The sequence below is a fragment of the Lutra lutra genome, chromosome 13 (assembly GCF_902655055.1).
Source record: "Lutra lutra chromosome 13, mLutLut1.2, whole genome shotgun sequence".
Taxonomy (NCBI): domain Eukaryota; kingdom Metazoa; phylum Chordata; class Mammalia; order Carnivora; family Mustelidae; genus Lutra; species Lutra lutra.
In genome coordinates, this window is record NC_062290.1 from 35,469,196 (window position 1) to 35,487,290 (window position 18,095).

At 39.6% G+C, this 18,095-nt stretch overlaps 1 protein-coding gene across 9 annotated transcripts in view; it reads right to left on the reverse strand.

Moving 5' to 3' along the window:
- Window positions 1-18,095, reverse strand: part of PTPRD (protein tyrosine phosphatase receptor type D) — a 1,060,901-nt gene that overhangs the window by 524,015 nt on the left and 518,791 nt on the right. For 2 of the 9 annotated variants that reach the window (XM_047699814.1, XM_047699811.1), the window contains exon 1: window positions 10,302-11,383. The exons of 1 other annotated variant lie outside the window; for it this stretch is intronic. The gene's annotated coding sequence lies outside the window, so the exon portion shown is untranslated. Of the gene's footprint in view, window positions 1-10,301; window positions 11,384-18,095 lie in introns of those variants that run through there. 6 more of the 9 variants (XM_047699815.1, XM_047699813.1, XM_047699816.1 and 3 more) reach the window with 5 other exon arrangements.

Sequence of the window (18,095 nt, forward strand, 5' to 3'; positions counted from 1 at the left end):
AAGGGAATTTACACATGAAAGAGAGAGGACATGCTCAAAATTAAAGATGGAAAAGTCAGAGTAGTGCATCTTAGAAACAGCAAATAATTTTATGTTGCTGGACTGTACATGCATTGAGGGTGGGATGAAGGGAACAGAGAAAATGAACACAAGAATGACAAGGTGGCAAGAGACAAGGCAAAGGTAAAGCACCAAAGGCCAGGTGACTTTTGCTGCCTATTTCAAGCCATACTTCAAGGAAATGTGGGACCATCAGAACATTTGGAGGAGAAACTCCGAGTTGCTTAAAGATTATACTGGCTACAGAGCAGAGAAGCAACAATAGTGTGTTCTCAACTGAACACAGAGAGGCTGCAAAGCAGGCAAAAGATGATGTGGACCTTGCCAACAGATGTCGGAGAACATATCAGAAGATAGTGTATAATTTGGTTGAAAGGAAATTAATATTCATTTTGGTATACTTGGGATAACAGATTTGAAGTGACAAATTTTAGAGAAAACAGATTTTAAGTGACAAACTTTAAATCAAAATTTAAATTATAGATTTCCTCATTTTTTTCAGTAAAAATAAATCAGATCAAGTTGAGTCTAAATAACAGTAAAATGAGACTCAAATGCATTTAGGGAATCATTTCTCTGGTAGTACCTGAATATGCATAACAATATTTATGGAACTTGTCATTCCTAATCTATAACTGTTATCATCAAAACACATTTATTAAGATTGTAACTGGCCTCACTACACATTACCCAGAGAAGGTAGGATACCCTTCTCTAGGCTTCTCAGAGGCTCCATTTACAGATAAACTCATAGGAAAACATGGTTAAACAAGACAGTGTATGATTGTAAGAAGTGCATTAGAAGCCCGGGCAAAGAACACTTAACTTTTGACATTCTAGAAGAGCCATAAAAGACCAGAGCATTTTCCATGTAACTTTATTTTATGTGCCATGTCTGATTTAAAACTTCAGGGTGCCTTGTTGCCAGAGAAAAAGATAATTTTCCAAATAATCAAACAAATGTAAATCCTTTATTGTATTACTTATAAAATCATAATTAACCCAGAATTAGACCTCGGAAGCCTCCCAAAAAAAGAAAAAAAAAAAGTTAAACCTTCACAAAATAGATTAAATGGAGAAAAACTTATCAAATCATCCATCTGTTATTGATAATGAAATTAACAGGTATGCAATAAAAATAGAGTATTTTAGAAGAGACATTATAATTGACTAAACTCCCCAGATACAACTGGGTAAGGCAGGCTGCCAATAAATAGAATGTATATATAAGTCACTTGGCATAATTTCATTTCTTTGATGGGAAGCTGCTCCTCAGATAGTCCTGCTGGATCCATATTTCTCTTTATAAAAATGCTTTGATCCCTTACCTGTTGGGCAGTTATGAAAATGCCAGCCTCTGTGATTTTTAAAAACTATTTTTGGTGAAAATATGTTGTTTAACCACTTCTGCTCCAGAGCTCAGGCTGTTGTGTCACTGGCCTGAAAAGCACATAATTCTGGAGTTGGAAGGTGACTATCACAAAAAGACCATCTAGCCCAAATCTAAGTATAGGAAAAAATAATAATAATAATAATGCCTCTGGTCAGAGAAAGGAGCAGAAGAGATTCACTGGAAATAAGGGAAGGACAACCTACACTAACACCTAAGATTCTTCCTGAGTTTGGATCAAGAAAGCACCATATTGGTTTTATTTGCCTGGTGCAATAAATTTTAAAAATCCTGTCAGACATGAGCATATATTGAGGGTTAAGACTGGAGTGCATGAGAGTTGGGACTATAATATTGCTTGACTTAAAACCGTGGCTTTAAGTTCCTTCTTCACTATTTCTTGCTGTGTAACCTTGGGCAAGTCACTTAACCTTTCAATGAATCAGTTTCCTCCTAAATAAACTGGTGATAACAAAACCATCAAACTTACACACCCTTACTTTAGAGATTAAGTGTGGTACTGAAAAAAATGTGCCATGCCAATGCCTGGCACATAGTAGGTACTCATATGAATTGACACATCGACCACTGCTACTGTACTTCTAATATCAGAAAAATTAACAGAAATTTGGTTTTTACCTATATGTGTCCCAAGCATCATAAGAGGTTCCAATGAACAAGTATTCTTCACAATCATGATTTCAATTAAATTCAACTCCAACTAAATCAAGAAGGGGGCACGTACTTGAGCTGAGAATTAGAAAACGAGAGAATAATTAGAAGGACTTCAAGGGATGCAAGTTAGGACAGCTGGTAGAGAAAGGGGATTCCAGAGACGGTACTGTTAGAACCGGATGTGCTGGAAGCATTCTTCTCCCTGATGGTAGGGACTCTCGATGCTGCTGGAGGGTAAGTACCTAGAGTTCTGTAAGGGAGGGTGCTTGTTCAATTGTAAAGTGCCTGGACTGCTGTATTGAGGATTCGGTACATGGGTATGCAGACTTGAGAAGGTTGGCATTTCAGAAAAAGGAAAGTTTTCAGGAAGAATTGAGAGAAGTGTGAGAACACAGAGATCGCCTAGGCAGCTATGAATGGTGTGTTGAGTGTGTCAACGATATGGCAAAGGGACACAGTTGAAAAGGAGTGATAAGGTTAAAAGAGATTACAGGCATCAAACCTGCAAAATTGAATGGGGACAAGAATGAAAGGAAGGGAGGAGACAAAGGTGACACCCAAGTTTCTAGTGCAGAGCTAAATCAGATGATGAGGTACCAAGAAAAAAAAAAAAGTCATTTTGTGTATGGATGTGTAGAGAGTGTTTTAGGTTTACAAAATGCAGAGTGTGAGATACAGGAGAGTCTTCTATTTCTCAACTATCTAATAAGCAGATAAAAAAAAATCAGGTCTGGAAGTTCATGAAGAAGTTAGGAAATTTATTTTGAAGGTCATCTACCAGAAATCATTGCTTCTGTTAGAGGTGGATAGGAATATCACAGAAGACAGGATAAATGGCGACCTGATGAGGGCCACAGAAAAAATGACGAAATGGAGACGCAGGGGCCAAAACATCAGATTAAGAGGAAACAATGTTGATGAAAAAAGTGCCAAAGAAAGAGCTCAGAGAGAACAGCTACCATCCAGGGGATGTTCCCAGTGGAAGATGTTTCCCAAAATTTATTCCTTTAAAAATACTACAATTTTTCCACCTAGGAAAAAAGTGAAAATCATTCCTTGGTCATTAAGTAGATTCACAATATTTACATCATTTCCAATAGACTACTATTATTCCCAACAAGCCAAATAATCTTGATAGATCCCTTTAAAATAAAGTATAAAACCATGTACCTAAAAAACACACTGAACTGTTTCAAACAGAACCATGAAAATGGGTAGGCATATTTTGTTTCTTTCTTAAAATCCTTTAATAAAATTTCAATTAAGTTACTATTGCAAGTAGTTTGATTTGTTTTTACAGAGACGCTAGGGTCTATTTGCAGTAAACCATTAGTGCACATGCTCAAAAAGTCCTTTCAGTTGGGATAGAACATGAGGAAGGGGGAATGGAAGAAAAAAAAATACTTTAAACATGGAAAACAAATGTCTTTTTGACCTATAATGGGACACTGGATCAGCATTTGATGTGTCTAGTCTAATTTTTCTCTGTGAAATTGTACTGGCAGATCTTAGGGAGAGACAGAAGGCAGTAAATTCCTATCCTCCATCAATACATTTGACCTCAGAACAAACCCCACAACTGGCTACAGGCACCCACCATCCATCATTGCTCTTGAAACCTGATCTTTCAGGGAAGGACAGCTGCGCTGGGCAAAGAGCTAAGGAGCTTTCTAAGATGCACTACCATTAAAGAAGAAAATGGCAATTCTTTTGGTTCACTATTTTAATTAAGTACTTTTCTAAACACTTCTTCCCCCAGACCACAGCTCCACATCAAATATCAGCAAGAATCTATTAATACATTTTTTTACTTTAAAACAAAATGCTCTCTTTGTGTACTTAAGGTAAAATCATTTCTAGCTTTTGCTTTAAAAGCTTTCTGAGATAGTGTCCCATGATGTACTGATGCATACAGACTTCAATCAACATGCTGGAAAGAAACTGCAGTTCTAGCATGTGTGGTAATGACAGCAGGTAGACAACAGTGAAAACTGAACAAACCTACACAAAATGTCCATAACCAACAAGTCCTAATTTTTAAGTCAGGTAGCAATAATTTACAGCAGATAACTAAAGACAGCAGAATTCTATCAGAGAAACCAGTATTAACGAATATAACATGTTCCTTATATAACTCTTACATCCAGGATTTTGATTAATGAACAATAAGGTAAATTCTTATTATCTAACTGGATCTTAATTGTATCTATGGTTATTTTCTCCACTTTACAGATGATGAAACCGAGACACTGAAATGTTATATAACTTCCCCCAAGATTCCACATATAAGTGACAATACTAATGTATAAATTCAGTTCTGCTTGCATCAAATTTATGTTCTTTTCACTGCAGCAAAAGAAGGAGAAGGAGGAAAAGGAGAAGAGAAGGAAAGAAGAGGGGAGGGAGGGAGAAAGGATGGAAGGAAGGAAGTCAGTTGAGATTTTATAATCGTTATCATTACCTTTATATACTAATAGGATTAAATAAAATGAAACAAGAACTAATTTTCAATTATTTATAAGATCAGAACTAACACAAAAATTTTTGTTAATAAGAGAAATTGATTTACTGAAGCTTACAAGAGAAGTCTCTTATCACTTTTGACCCAATGATTACAGATGATCATTTTATGTATCTGAAAGTACAATATCTCCTAATCCCAAAATGATATGGAGAAGTGCTGTTCTCTCAATGTAATTCACAATCTCAATTTAGTTAGCCACTGCTGCATTAAGGAATATAGCCCAAAGGCTGTTAACAAAAGACAATTAAGAATTTATAAATTCAATCAATTTCATGAAACTGACAAGAGTTACACAGCTTAAATCCAGTAAATAGCAATGTGGTGAAGGTCACCATGCTCCTGACATTGTTATCAGAATGTCAAAGTTAAACAGGGTTTCTGGTCAGTGAAAATCCAAAGAATTTGGAGAAAGCCTAGCTTCAGATGGCTGCTTTTGCTTTTGTGTTTTGTTACAGATGCTGAAGGAGCCAAAGAAAAGCCTGGCAGCTAAGAACAGTCATTTACAAAGGAAAGCAAGGTTTGCTTACTGCAGGTGGGGAATAAGGATCATCTAAGTTGTCTCAACATTACTTATCTACTGGTACACCTGATCTGCTGGCTTATAGACAAAATCAGTTGTCTTAGCTTCCCAAATTGTCAATTATTTCATTTAATTTACTCAACTATGACACATAGGAACTTGATTTGAGGGACAGTAAATGTTGAAAAGTGAATAAAAAGTTCAGTTTTGCTCTATTTTTTCTGTAATTTTTGAAAGGCAATAGACAAACTGACAAGTATTGACATGATCCAATTATATGTATCAGCACCAAATAGAAAATAATGAACAGAAAGATACTGAATGGATTATCTGGAAAGGGAGAAGGCAGGACATTACTGGCATGATTTTAATCATTTTTCCTCCAACACATTGTTTTGAGAATATGGTAGTATATGTGGATATAATACTTAAATTAATGTCTAAGCCTTAAAATACTTAATGATTAAATGTTAAAAGAAGAAAATGCAAGCTGACTGTTGATTACATGAAAGCTAAGTGGGCAATTTATTAAAGGGGAAACAAGGGGCAGAGGACCTAAATGTGATTTTCTGAAATACTTCTTGTAACAATTCTACTTCATTAATGCTTCAGTCTAGTGCCACTGTCATGACTTTATTATTTAGGTTGCATTAGGTCAGAGACTGCTATAACATATAAGTATTCACTCTTTGACCTTCCCAAGACTTATGACGCAAAGAAAATGCTGAACTTTTACGTCTAAGGCCATAATTTCATATAATGAACAATCAGGAAGCACAAGCCATATATTCTCTCAGCTATCTTTTATAAGGACTTAACTGTGAAAGAGCTGAAACACATTTTTATTTGAAAAATGGGGGAGGGAGTTGGATACTTCAATTGTCAAAACAAATGCAAGCCAAACATCAAATTTTAAAAGTGTTATCAAGTACTAATTACAAGAAAATGAGATTATCCATATAGAAAACATATCCCCAAACAATGGATCCTTTGCTGGAAATGTCACTGTGCTATGAAATTACAGAATCTTAAACAAGTGATGTTTGTTGGAATAAAATTCATTGAAAAATCCCTTCTAAGCAATCTTCTTACATGTTACCAGGTATCTTAGATGATGTGTTATACGGGAATCCTCACTCCTGTAGGGCACAGAAAAAATAACTCCCCTCTTTACTCTTTCTTGGCAAATCATCAGTAATAAAAAAAATGTTTTTAAACATTGACTTTGCTTCAGGCTGCACGTTGCGTTTGTGCCATCACAAGTAAGTAGCTTTCCAAAATGAATTTTTCAAAGAAACCAAACAGTACAAAGAAAAGGTAAATAACTCCATAAAGCAATAAGACACCCAGAGTAGACCTGGCTTAAAATAGAACTTATTTTCTCACACTAAACTTTTCAGCCAAAAACTACTGTCCCTTTAAGGAAATAAGGGGAAAAAAAATAATACATTCTGTGAGTACTCTGGAAAACTGAATACTTACAGCTGTATATTTAGCACTTCATATATCTTGTAATACCAATCCTAAAGGTATACTCTATGGCCACTCAGTTGAGCACACTATGTCAAAGGTAAAGTTCATTTGTGAGATAACCAGGAATTTTGGGCAACTAAAAGGGTACCCTTGAGCAAAGGTTAAGTGCACAGATGTAAAGATGTGAGTGTAAAAGTTTGAGCTCTCAGGATCACAAGTTAGAGCACACACATACTTTACCTCTCAGACTACCCAACTACACCGCTGAAACTGAAGAAGGGTGGTTTTAAAGCAAAATCACCTTGAGAAATCCATCTTTCCTGAAATGGCCCTTTTCATATGGGATTGTGTTAATGAATTCTCATTTATCCATAGCATCTTTTTTTTTTTTTAATAGAATTGTTTCATGGCTTGATAAATCAAGCTGGATCTGAAGGAAATCCAATATGCAAATGCCGGTAGCGTGCTCTTTTACCAACAGTCACCCTTGTCAGTTTGAAAAACTGAAAATCAACAAAGGAACAGTGTAAGTATACTTGACCTTATTGCCTAATGTCCATCAAGATTGCCACAGCTGGTCGATTTCAAATTTGTGAAACTGACACTTAAAAATGTATAGTGCATCTTCAGCCCAGGTCCCTCAAGTGCTGACTAAACTGGACTGAGCCTCAGATTCTCCTTCCATACTAACTTGCACAGCACTTACAAAGCAAGTTTAATCACACCATCAATCTATGACTACACTTTCCTTAAAGTAATTCTGCTTCATTTATCTTTTAACCCTACATTATGCAAATAACATCCTTATCAGTCCAATAAAAAAAGTTATTAATGTTCCTACTTGTTTATCCTTGGCATACACTGACAATCTGGGATCACATATGAATTTACACAAATACTTCTTTTGTTTCACATTTTATGTGAAAAAAATCACCTTACACCATCATAGTTTCAGAAGCTCTATAAATAATGTTCTTGAAAAACTCTTCAATCAATGTCCATGACTAACACTAGAGCATGAGTTAATAGGTTAAAAACAAAAGAAAAACTTAGGGGACTGCCTACTTTGTTTTGTTTTGTTTTTTTAAATGTCTCTCTAGGAAGGGTTTGCATCTGCCATAGGAGGGTATCTCCTGGATATAAGAACAGTAATACAGGCCCCTAGTGGCTCAGCGAACAGCAGCAGATGAGGGGATTCCGATTTTCAGTTCTCCACTTGAAGATATTCTGGCTTTACATGAATGTCATTCTTAAAAGGCAAATCAAGTCACTGTATTTAATACTTTAATCAGTTTTACTTTCATGGTTATCTACCAAAATACATACATATTAAAGAAGATCCTCGCATTTAATTACTTTAGTAACTATCACTGCGCTGGTCCAAGAAGAATTTGGGTTATATAACCTCCACAATAAAATATTTAACATCCACCTTTTTACATGTCATTACAAAAAAGTGATATATTACTAAAATATATTAAAGTATTATTTGAGAGACACTTTTTCTTTTTGAATTTCATTCTTATACTTATTATAATGAAGGGTTTAAGAACAGATAATTTCTAAGTAAAGTGCTCACTATTTTAAATGAAGTATTGATACAAACTGAAGGCCACTTTTAAAATAGTAGAAATCGACACGTATTTCCCAACAACAGCCAGTGATAAAAACTCACATTGGAGTGCCCCTATTTTAAAAGATGTACAATTAATAACACCCCTTAATCCTCATCCTCTTGCTGTCTTTCCTTTACAAAAGAAAATTCCAGGCAGGCACATTTACAGCTTTTAGCAATTTTTAACTGGACACAATCTGACAGCTGAATTCATGAAACTGACCAGCTTGTCAATTTCACACTTTGAAAGTACAATAATAGCTGATAGCATGAGGGTGAATTTTAAAAATCTGTCACAGAATTGCTAGCTCCATTGAAAAGCAAAGTACAGTACATAATTATGGGAGGTGAGAGGTGGAGAAATTTTCCTTCAATGTCCATTTAGGATGTCTATTTCAAGAATTCGGACATCTAGCATTGAAAATTTATTCTCTTTGCTAAATCAATAAAATAATGTCTATCTGTGGCATATAACAGAATATGCTTTCAAAACAAGCATAATATATACTAAGCATTGTTCTGGATATCATCATATTACCAACATAACACAATCTTTAGGTCGGTATCATCTAAATATTCCTTAAAATCAGGATATTTCAAGTACTGGTACATCACTTTGGTTTTACTCAAGTTGAGTCATGGGTGTGTACACTTTCAAACAGACAAAATAGCCAAAAGAGTCAAAAGTATGAACGGTTGGACCAACTCCCCATATGTGTGTTATTACAGGATGGTTGGAAAGAACACATCAAAGGGAAAGGTCCATGTCTGTAGCTCTGGAAGTCCAAGAGCAAATCTCTCTCAAGTCACAAGCAGTTACTAGTCTCTGAGGCTCAGAATGAGTGTGCTAAGCTCTGTTAAGTCACTGTCACTGTGTCTATAGGCATCTAAAACGGGGGAGGGGGGGCTTTAAGAGAAAATACAGGAAGAGTGATCCCTCAGGAATATTCTTGGGTGCTTAAGTCACAACTGTAGCTTGGTCTTGGGGGATCACTCTAAGAATTTTAGAAAACAGACATTTGGCAAGTCGTATACGGGAGGCGAGCTGGAAACAGTACTAGTAGATGTGATAGTCCGGGTTTTGGAGAATTTAACTACTATTCGGAATCCTAGAACACCCAATTAATGAAAGCTCAGCTTACACTTTAGTTTTCAAGATTTTTTTTTAAGCATAAGAAAACTGACTTCATTTGTTAATGTTTGTAAATGAAAATCAACCTAATAGATAAACAATCCAAGTTTTCTACATGCCTACATAAAAGCTACAGTAAATCGATAGAGAAGCCAAGAACCTTTGGTTTGTTGTGGCTTTCTTTTAAAATTGTTTCCTACAACTTGGATTTTTCATTATAAATTCTCCGTTCTTTTCCCTATGGAATGAGTAAGAACAGCAGATTCCCGTAGCAGAACTAGGATCTTTGGTTCTGCCATGGAAAGGTCTCCAAAACAATCCCCCTCCTCTATGGCAGCCGCGTAGACTTGGATTCCTGCTATTTCTCCTTCCCCCCACTAGTTCAGAGGAAAGAAAGAAAAAGAATTCGCCCCCTCACCATAACCAGCCCTCCTTAAAACAGTAATCACAGCCTCTTAAGAAGAAGAAGAAGAAGAAGAAGAAGAAGAAGAAGAGAAGAAGATAGATAGATAGATAGATATAGATACACGCAGAGGCAGAATCCCTGGGTAGGGTCCGACTGCCCCAGAGCTCCTCCATTTCCCCAATACTCTACCCACCCAAGGAGGAGAGAGCGGGGGGTCGCACAAATAAACATACACAAACACCCTCATTCTCTAGAATTGCCACTCTTCCTTGGTCTGAGGTTTTAAAAGACAAGCGAACCGTGGAAGGGAGGAGGAGGACCTCTGCCCAAGGAGGTTCAGAAGAGCAAACTGTGTGCGCTCCGGTGCCCGGGCGCTGGGCTCGCGGACGCGGGAGTGAGAAGCTCCGGCCCTGGAGGCGCCGGCTGCCTGAGCCCGGCTCAGGGCAAGCCCCGGGCTTAGGGAGGGGAGGGCAAAGGGGGGCGGACCGGGTCACTCGGGGACTTACCTGGTCATGTTGGCTCCGGGCAACCACCACCACCGCCTCCCGCGCCGCCACCAGCACTTTTCCCCAGCGCCTTCGCGCCCCGCCACGGCCGCGCAGCCCGCGCCTGCCTAAGCAGCCGCCTCTGGGCGGCCAATTTAATCCCGCGGAGCTGCGGCCGCCGCCGCCGGAGTCCCCCCAGTCGCTGCCGCCGCCCGGCCCTCGAATGGCCAGCCCAGTCCAGAGCGAGGAAGTGGAGGAGAGTCAGCGAGTGAGTCCAAAAACCCAAAATCCAGCATCCAGAGGAGCGCGTCCCCCCGCCCTCCCTCCACCCCTACCCCCTTCTCCTCCTCCTCCTCCTCCGCCTCCTCCTCCTCCTCCTCTCGGGCCGTCCTCCTGGCCCTTCTGAGCCGGAGGCTTCCGCGGCGTTTCTCCTCCTCCCGCTCCTGCTCGCCCTGCGCTCGCTTCGCAGGCTGCTCCCGCCGCCGCTGTGTCTGCTCTCCCTCCTCCTCCTGCTCTTCCTCCTCCTCCCGTTCCTCGATGCTCCGCTGCTCGCGGCTAGGGGGTCCGGGGCCGGGTCTCCTCTCCTCCCTCCGCTTCTCTCGTTTTCTCCTTCCTGCTGCTGCTTCTTTTAAAGAGGAATCTTTGGCCACAAATAGCAACTCGGCTGCCCCCCTCAGCGCCTCCCTCCCCTTCTTCTCTTCTTCCCCCCAAAAGTGAAGAGCACTCGAGAGGTAACCAGAAACTGAGGCCGGGGGGAAAGAAGGAAAGCAGGGGAGATGGGGCGAAGCGAAGCCTGGAGACCGGCCCGAGCGGAGCCCAGAGCCAGGAGGTGGGATGGCCAGTCCAGTCCAGTCCTTGAACCTGGCGTGAACCTGGTGGTTATGGTTAGAGACGAGATGATTTGTTGGGGAATTTAAATGAAAAAGCTCAGGAAAGTGATTGGAAAGCTTCTTTCTTTGTTTCCTTGTCTGAGTGATTTCTAAAATCCTCGTAACCGTGCTGGGGATCCCACGGAATCGCGGTGCCCCAGCGCTGGGAGATTGTGCGTGCGCGTTGCCAGCGCGAGAGTGTGAGTGTGGGTGCGCCCGGGCGCAGGGAGAGCCAGGCCCGCTGCGCCCGCTGGCGAATCCCTGAATCTGGACCACTGACCCACTGAAAGGGACGGAGAGCTGGACGAAGGAGGGGCAGGCAGGAGAGGTGGGTGAAGGAGGCGCACCACACACACACACACACACACACACACACACACACACAGAGGAGGGGGCGGGGTGACGTCACTCCCCAGCATCCATCCACCAGGCCAGAAAAGACCCCCTCTAACAAATTCACTCATCTCCTAAGAGATGCACACACGGGTGCTTCCTGCTCTGCATCCCGGCACACTGGGGGAAAAAAATGCTGATTGCGCCCCCATTCAAAGGAGTTATAATAATATGTAAGGAGCGCGCGTTGATGAAACAGTTTGTGTCCGCCCCAGTTCACCTTGGCCGTCTTATTCAGGGATGCTTGTAGGATCTACTTTGGAGTCAGAGAGGAAGAAAGGGACGTCTCTCATCAACCTCAGTGGGATAATTCTTGTCTTGCTTCCATTCTACTTGTGTTTAGAATGTTGGAAATTCACTGCTCCCTACTTCTCTGAAGAACACCATAAAACCCTTTCCCTAGACATGCACTCAGTTGTTTCGCTGCACAAGCTTCAGCTGTGAACCCTTCACCCACAGAACACACTGGATGGATTGTTAGCTAACAGGCACATTTTAACCTTCTTCACTCCTCCTCACAGGATCTCCAGCATGTGGAGAAAGTCAGCAGCTGGAAGCCACCATTGGCAATTGGCCTACCACAATTTTATTAGAAACCTGGTCAGAAAGGTTAAATAAAGTAAAGGCAGGACCTCCAGCCACCCCCCTTGCTCATTCTGCACTCAGGGCAGCACATACACACTATACTGATCCCTGCAGGCTGGAGGCTTTTGAAAGGGCAAAGGTAAGCAGACCTCTTAGGTTCATCCTAATGATCTAGCATCCTGACTATTATCTCAAGCTGTCATTTGTTCCAACCATCTGCATGCTGTACTCCTGAAACACACTGAAGGATTGGTCAATAATCCTCTGCCCCTTTTGTACTCCAAAAAGAAGCCACCTATTTTTGCAAAGAGTCTTGCTAAATTAAGTTTCGTTTTCCAGCAATTTGAAGGGGGAGGGATTATTCTGGCATGACTCTTCTCTGTGCCTTTTTTTTTTTTTAATGGTTAGCCTTATAGTAAAAAGAAGAACTTTCTCTTTGTGCAAGCCACCGCCAGAGCCAGGTTTCCCTCCAGTCTTTCTGATGATGTGAGGAACTGAAAGGTTGAACAAGTTATGATGGGCCCTTGCCCCTGTGCCTTAAGGATGGATTAAAAAATATCTGAGCTCCACACCGGTGATTCTCACTCAAGGTGTAAACTGATTTGGCTTTCTCATCGCCACATCCTCCTCCATAAACTGATGAACCCTGTTCTCCTGCAAAGCTCAATGTCAGAAGAAAAAAAAAAGTTTTTAAAACCCCCCAAATCATTTTATGTTGCATTTGGTAGAGAGACACACATGCCTGTGCTACTTTTAAGGAGGTCTGACCAAATTTGACCTGATTTTAAAAGATTCTGGCTGGGAATTCTGACCGCTATCTGGGAGTGTAGTTAAGGAAATAATCCACCCCATTGGTAGCCAGTTAGACTACTTAGAAAATGTTAGCAATGATCATTACCAACATGAGCACCAAAGAGGTAGCAAAGGGATCCAGAAAGAAGAGGAGACAGAGAACAGTGTTAGTGAGATTAGCCCAAGGACCCTACTTTCCTGACATAAGGAGGTCCTAGATGCTCCTATCCCACAATAAACAAACATCTTTAAAGAAGTAGCAGTAGGAGAAGGAAACAAGGCATTCTGAGCTATTATTCTGCAAGATCCAGCCTTAGGATCTAGGGGATTGAGTAAACAGGAGCCAGACTCTACACATCTGAGCAGCAGTGGGCTAAGGCAGCCACCCCATATACAAACTTTAATACATTCACAGCAGGGGCACCTGGGTGGCTCAGTGGGTTAAAGCCTCTGCCTTCGGCCCAGGTCATGATCCCAGAGTCCTGGGATCGAGCCCCACGTCGGGCTCTCTGCTCAGGGGGGAGCCTGTTTCCCTTCCTCTCTCTCTGCCTGCTTCTCTGCCTACTTGTGATCTCTGTCTGTCAAATAAATAAATAAAATCTTTAAATAATAATAATACATTCACAGCAGATTTGTAACAAAACAACACTCTGTGGCATCTCATATAACCTCTGGGAGTGTTTACTGTTTGGAGATTTGAAGTCAAAGAACATCAAGGTGGGCTAATCATCTGTTGAAATCACCTAATTTTTACAGGTAATGAAACTGAAATCCCGAGAGGTTAAGGAGACCCAACTATTTGGTGGCAGAAGCAGACACAAAACACAGATATCATGACCCAGTGTCACCCTGCCCCTAACTCTTCCTAGTTACCTGCCAGTTCTAGATCAGTTTTTCCCACTTATCCATGAGCAATAAATATAGAATATCTTAAAACTATACTTAAATGAAGGAAAATGAAGAAATGGGACTAGACATGTTCTTACTTCCTTTCTGCTTTAGCATTCTGTTATGAACAGCACACAGGATCTTTGCAATAACACAACCCCCTCTAGTGCATAATTCAGCATACAATGAGTATGAGTCTATTTTGGACCCCATCCAAGGGAGTTAGTTCCTAGAAGTACTTGAAAGATTTTATTCTCATCTATAATGAAACATCCTAAAAAGACTAAAAATAATCATAACGACAATGACAGTAATCATTTGTTACTCTTGTATTATATACTAAAACATCATGCTGTCCCACTATTTTCAAAAGGTGCATCATGACCTTTCGTGGGTCGCAAACCTAGTGGGTCGTGAACAATTTTTTAAGCAAAAGAAATGAAAGCAGGAAAGAAAAGAAAGAAGAGTTTTATAAATACTAAATATCGCTCTGTAAAACTTATGTTTCGATCATGTAGCTAGAGATTAAAAGTTTCACGGCTGTTGCCTTGGCTCCAGTCTTAATAACTGCCTTGGTAGTTAAGTATAATTAGGCCCATTGTACAAGTGAGAAAACAGGATCCAAGAGGATAATTCGGCCATGCTGACCTAAGTAGACAAGTGGCCAAGATAGAATTTAAACCTATATCGGCTTGACTTCAAACTGTGTGTTTTACTTCTATTCCGATTACACATTATTAACCAGGAATCAAATACTTGTTGCTTATAATATTTTCTTTGTAAGAGCCAGTTTTGTTTGTTTTGTTTTGTTTTTCAACTCAGTTATAATGGAGAAACATGACATAGGTTCAAATGATATGTTCTGAAGATAGTTTCATAAGGTAGCAAAATGAATATCTAAGATCTCTTCCTATATATTGTAATAGTTATGTCCAATATACTTTATTAATTTGCATCTAATGCACAAAGGGAATAACAATGAATGGTTGGGCCTCTAGGAGGCTCAGTCAGTGAAGTGTTTGTCTTTTGGCTCAGGACATGATCCCAGGGTCCTGGGATCTAGCAGGCTCCCTGCTCCGTAGGGAATCTGCTTCTCCCACTGCCCCTTCCTCCAACTCATGGTCTTGCTCTCTCTCCCTCTCTCTCTCATGTGTTCTCTCTCTCAAATAAATAAAATCTTTTAAAGAATAATAACAATTAATGGTTTTGATCTTCAAATAACTATTCATCTTTAGAAGGGTTAAAATGTTTGCTAGAGTTTTTCAAATTTAATTCATACAACAGTTTTCAGTGACTTACTGCTTGTTCCAGAGACAGAACTGGCACATGAGAGAGATAAAACAAATGGATATTAAATACACTCACTATATACGGGTTTGATTCATTTGGGAACATGGGATCTACATATATAAAGTAATCCAAATATACCATAATTACGTCTAAATTGTGAAGAAGAAAGGAAGACAGTACTTCAGTTGCCATGCTGACTTTTTGATCCATATGGCCTCATGCATTCTACCAGAAACAGCACATTTAGATGCTATTAGTCCTATTCTTCAGATCTGGAAGCTTCTACGCAGAAACTAGTTGGTGATTGACATGAAAGTCTAATCCTGGTCTTTCTGATTCCACCAATCAAAGTCTCTTTACAAACAAAGGGGTTTCCAGTAGACAAAGAGGTGGTTAGAGATTTTGAGACATGCTATGCAAACATTCACATTTTTCTCCATACGAAAGAAAGGCGCTTTCTTTTTCTCCAGGGCAGAATTTCTTGTTGCTGTCAGTGCTGTTCTCTTAAAGAAAAGAAATCCGTATCTTTCTCTAAAGAAAGGCCTAGAAAAGCCAGGCCCTCTACCCTGAGTGTTCAGTTCTGCTGTTGCATTTCACTCTCACCTGCAGTGTATAGAGGACGTTATGGTACGATGCTATTTTCCATTGGCTCTGCTACTAGAGATTATGGCATGCGACTGTGACAAATGGATATTCCCATTAAATTCTTTAGTAGAGTGGGGCATTCCATTAACCATTGGCACTATCCCAACCCAAGTGAAACACTGGGTCATTTTTTCTTGTGAGCAAGAAATGAAGGGGGAAACAAAGGATATACTCTAATTACCTTTCTTCCTTCTCTCTTTTTTTTTTTTTGTTGCATGCATTATGATAGCCGTATATTACAATTATTTATAATTAATATATGACAAGCTGTCAGCTAAAATTTAACAGGTGATTTGTCAAGAAGTCCCATTAACTCTGACAATAAAAGTGTGTTTTGGTGTTGTTGTCTTAAATATATTGTGTTTAAATATTCAGAGACAACCAATCTTTATATATTTGTGGCACCTTTTAAAAATACAACTATTGCTAATATAAATGGGCACTCTGTTAGTAATGTAAGGAATAAGCACAATTTTTGTCACTTTAATCTTTAAATGTTAATGTTTTCATTGACAAAACTAGTTTCCTAATGTTTATTTTTAAGTTTTAAACTTTCATGATTCTTTAATACATTTTCCAAATGATGTCTTTGGTAGTAAAGGCAAAGCTGAATAAAAAGGAAAGTAATTGCAGTTACTTATGTTCCATTTAGAGTTTGTATCTTACACTAGAGAATTACGAAATGAAGGAATATTTTAAAATACAGAAAAAGATTAAGAAGTCACAGAAAGCTAGTAATTAATCACTCAATAAAGGGGAAATCTACAGAGACCAGAAACTGATGAAGCAGGCTCCATTTTGCTGAACAGCAAGAGAATGGGGCACATGGTAGAAATGAATCACAGGTATTTCTTGGGAGGGATAACAAGATTCTTTAAAAGAGAAAAAGCTTGGGTTCACTATCTACAGAATGTCAAAGTATGGGATATCACCTGGAAATAAATGTAAATTTTAAACTATAATGCAATTATTGGTTCCATGGCCAACCAATGTTTGTATTGTTTTGTTTAAGAGAATGATGAGGGGGGAAAAAAAGAGAGAGAGAGAGAGAGAATGATAGAAAAGTAAAGCAGCATTTGTTTAAAATTTTATTGCATGAGGCTGACTCCTACCTTTCAAGACTAAGACCTGCTGTAGGATGTTAATGACTCAATCAGCTACTGAAGAGGGTGCTGAATCTCCTTAATGAAAGAATGTACTTCAAGAGTCAAGGCTTAGGAAGGGCGGGGGGTGGGGGGAAGCGAGGGTATAAAACGCTCAGCACAGCAGTTTCTCAAAGCTTGTAAGACTTCTGCCTGCGTCCACCAATCAAGTTCAGTTTTCCCATTTTTAGCAAGAAAGCCATACGAAGTCCTGACTTTATTTCCAAAGGGTTGTTCAAATAGCGTTTCAGAAAATGATTTTCAGAAACTCAGAAGCGAAATAGCACAGGTTGATTTTCGAATAACAGTGAGTCTACCTCTTCTCAGGCTGGGGATTATAAGTGACCAGTGCAAAAATGGTCCTGACATCCTGGACGGGGATCGGTCACAAGATCTCACCTTGCTTCCCTGATATGGCAAGGCCCCCACATGTAGCTGCGGATGCTTCCGCACACATTCAGGGGCAGTTTTCAAAGCAGTGAATGGAACAAAAACATTAAGACTACGATTTTTCAGTCGCCTTTAAACATTTTGTCTTTGTCTTAATACATCTTTACTTATCTTACACTTCAATTATGTCACTTAACAATTTCTACAGGGTGTGCATATTTAGAAAATGTTCTTTCTCAGCCATTCAAGAGCAGATTAGTGTCTGATTAGAGCCAAAAACTCTCATCATGGTGCTTTAAACACTATGGAAATTCCTTAAGTATCTGAGGAAGTAAAGAAAAAGAGGGATGGAAATAGGAAGAGAGGAAGAGGAAATGAATTGATTGTCAATTGCCCATTTTATGGGAAATATTACTTGCTTTACAAAGCTTACTACAGGGGTGCCTGGATGGCTCAGTGGGTTAAAGCCTCTGTCTTCAGCTCAAGTCATGATCTCAGGGTCCTGGAATCGAGGTGTGCATCAGACTCTCTGCTCAGTGGGGAACCTGCCTCCCCTTCTCTCTCTGCCTGCCTCTCTGCCTACGTGTGATCTCTCTCTCTCTGCCAAATAAATAAATAAAATCTTTTTAAAAACAAAGCTTATTACAGTCCACTAAGTAAAATGAATTTGCTCTCCCTCTGTTCTCCCATTCTTTTTTTTTTTTTTCTTATTTGGTATCTCCCTATATTTTTATTGTGTATATTCATATCCTATTAAGCTCTGAGCATGTCCCCATTGTTTATATCACCATCTGTGAGTACAGAACATGGACTATTAGCAG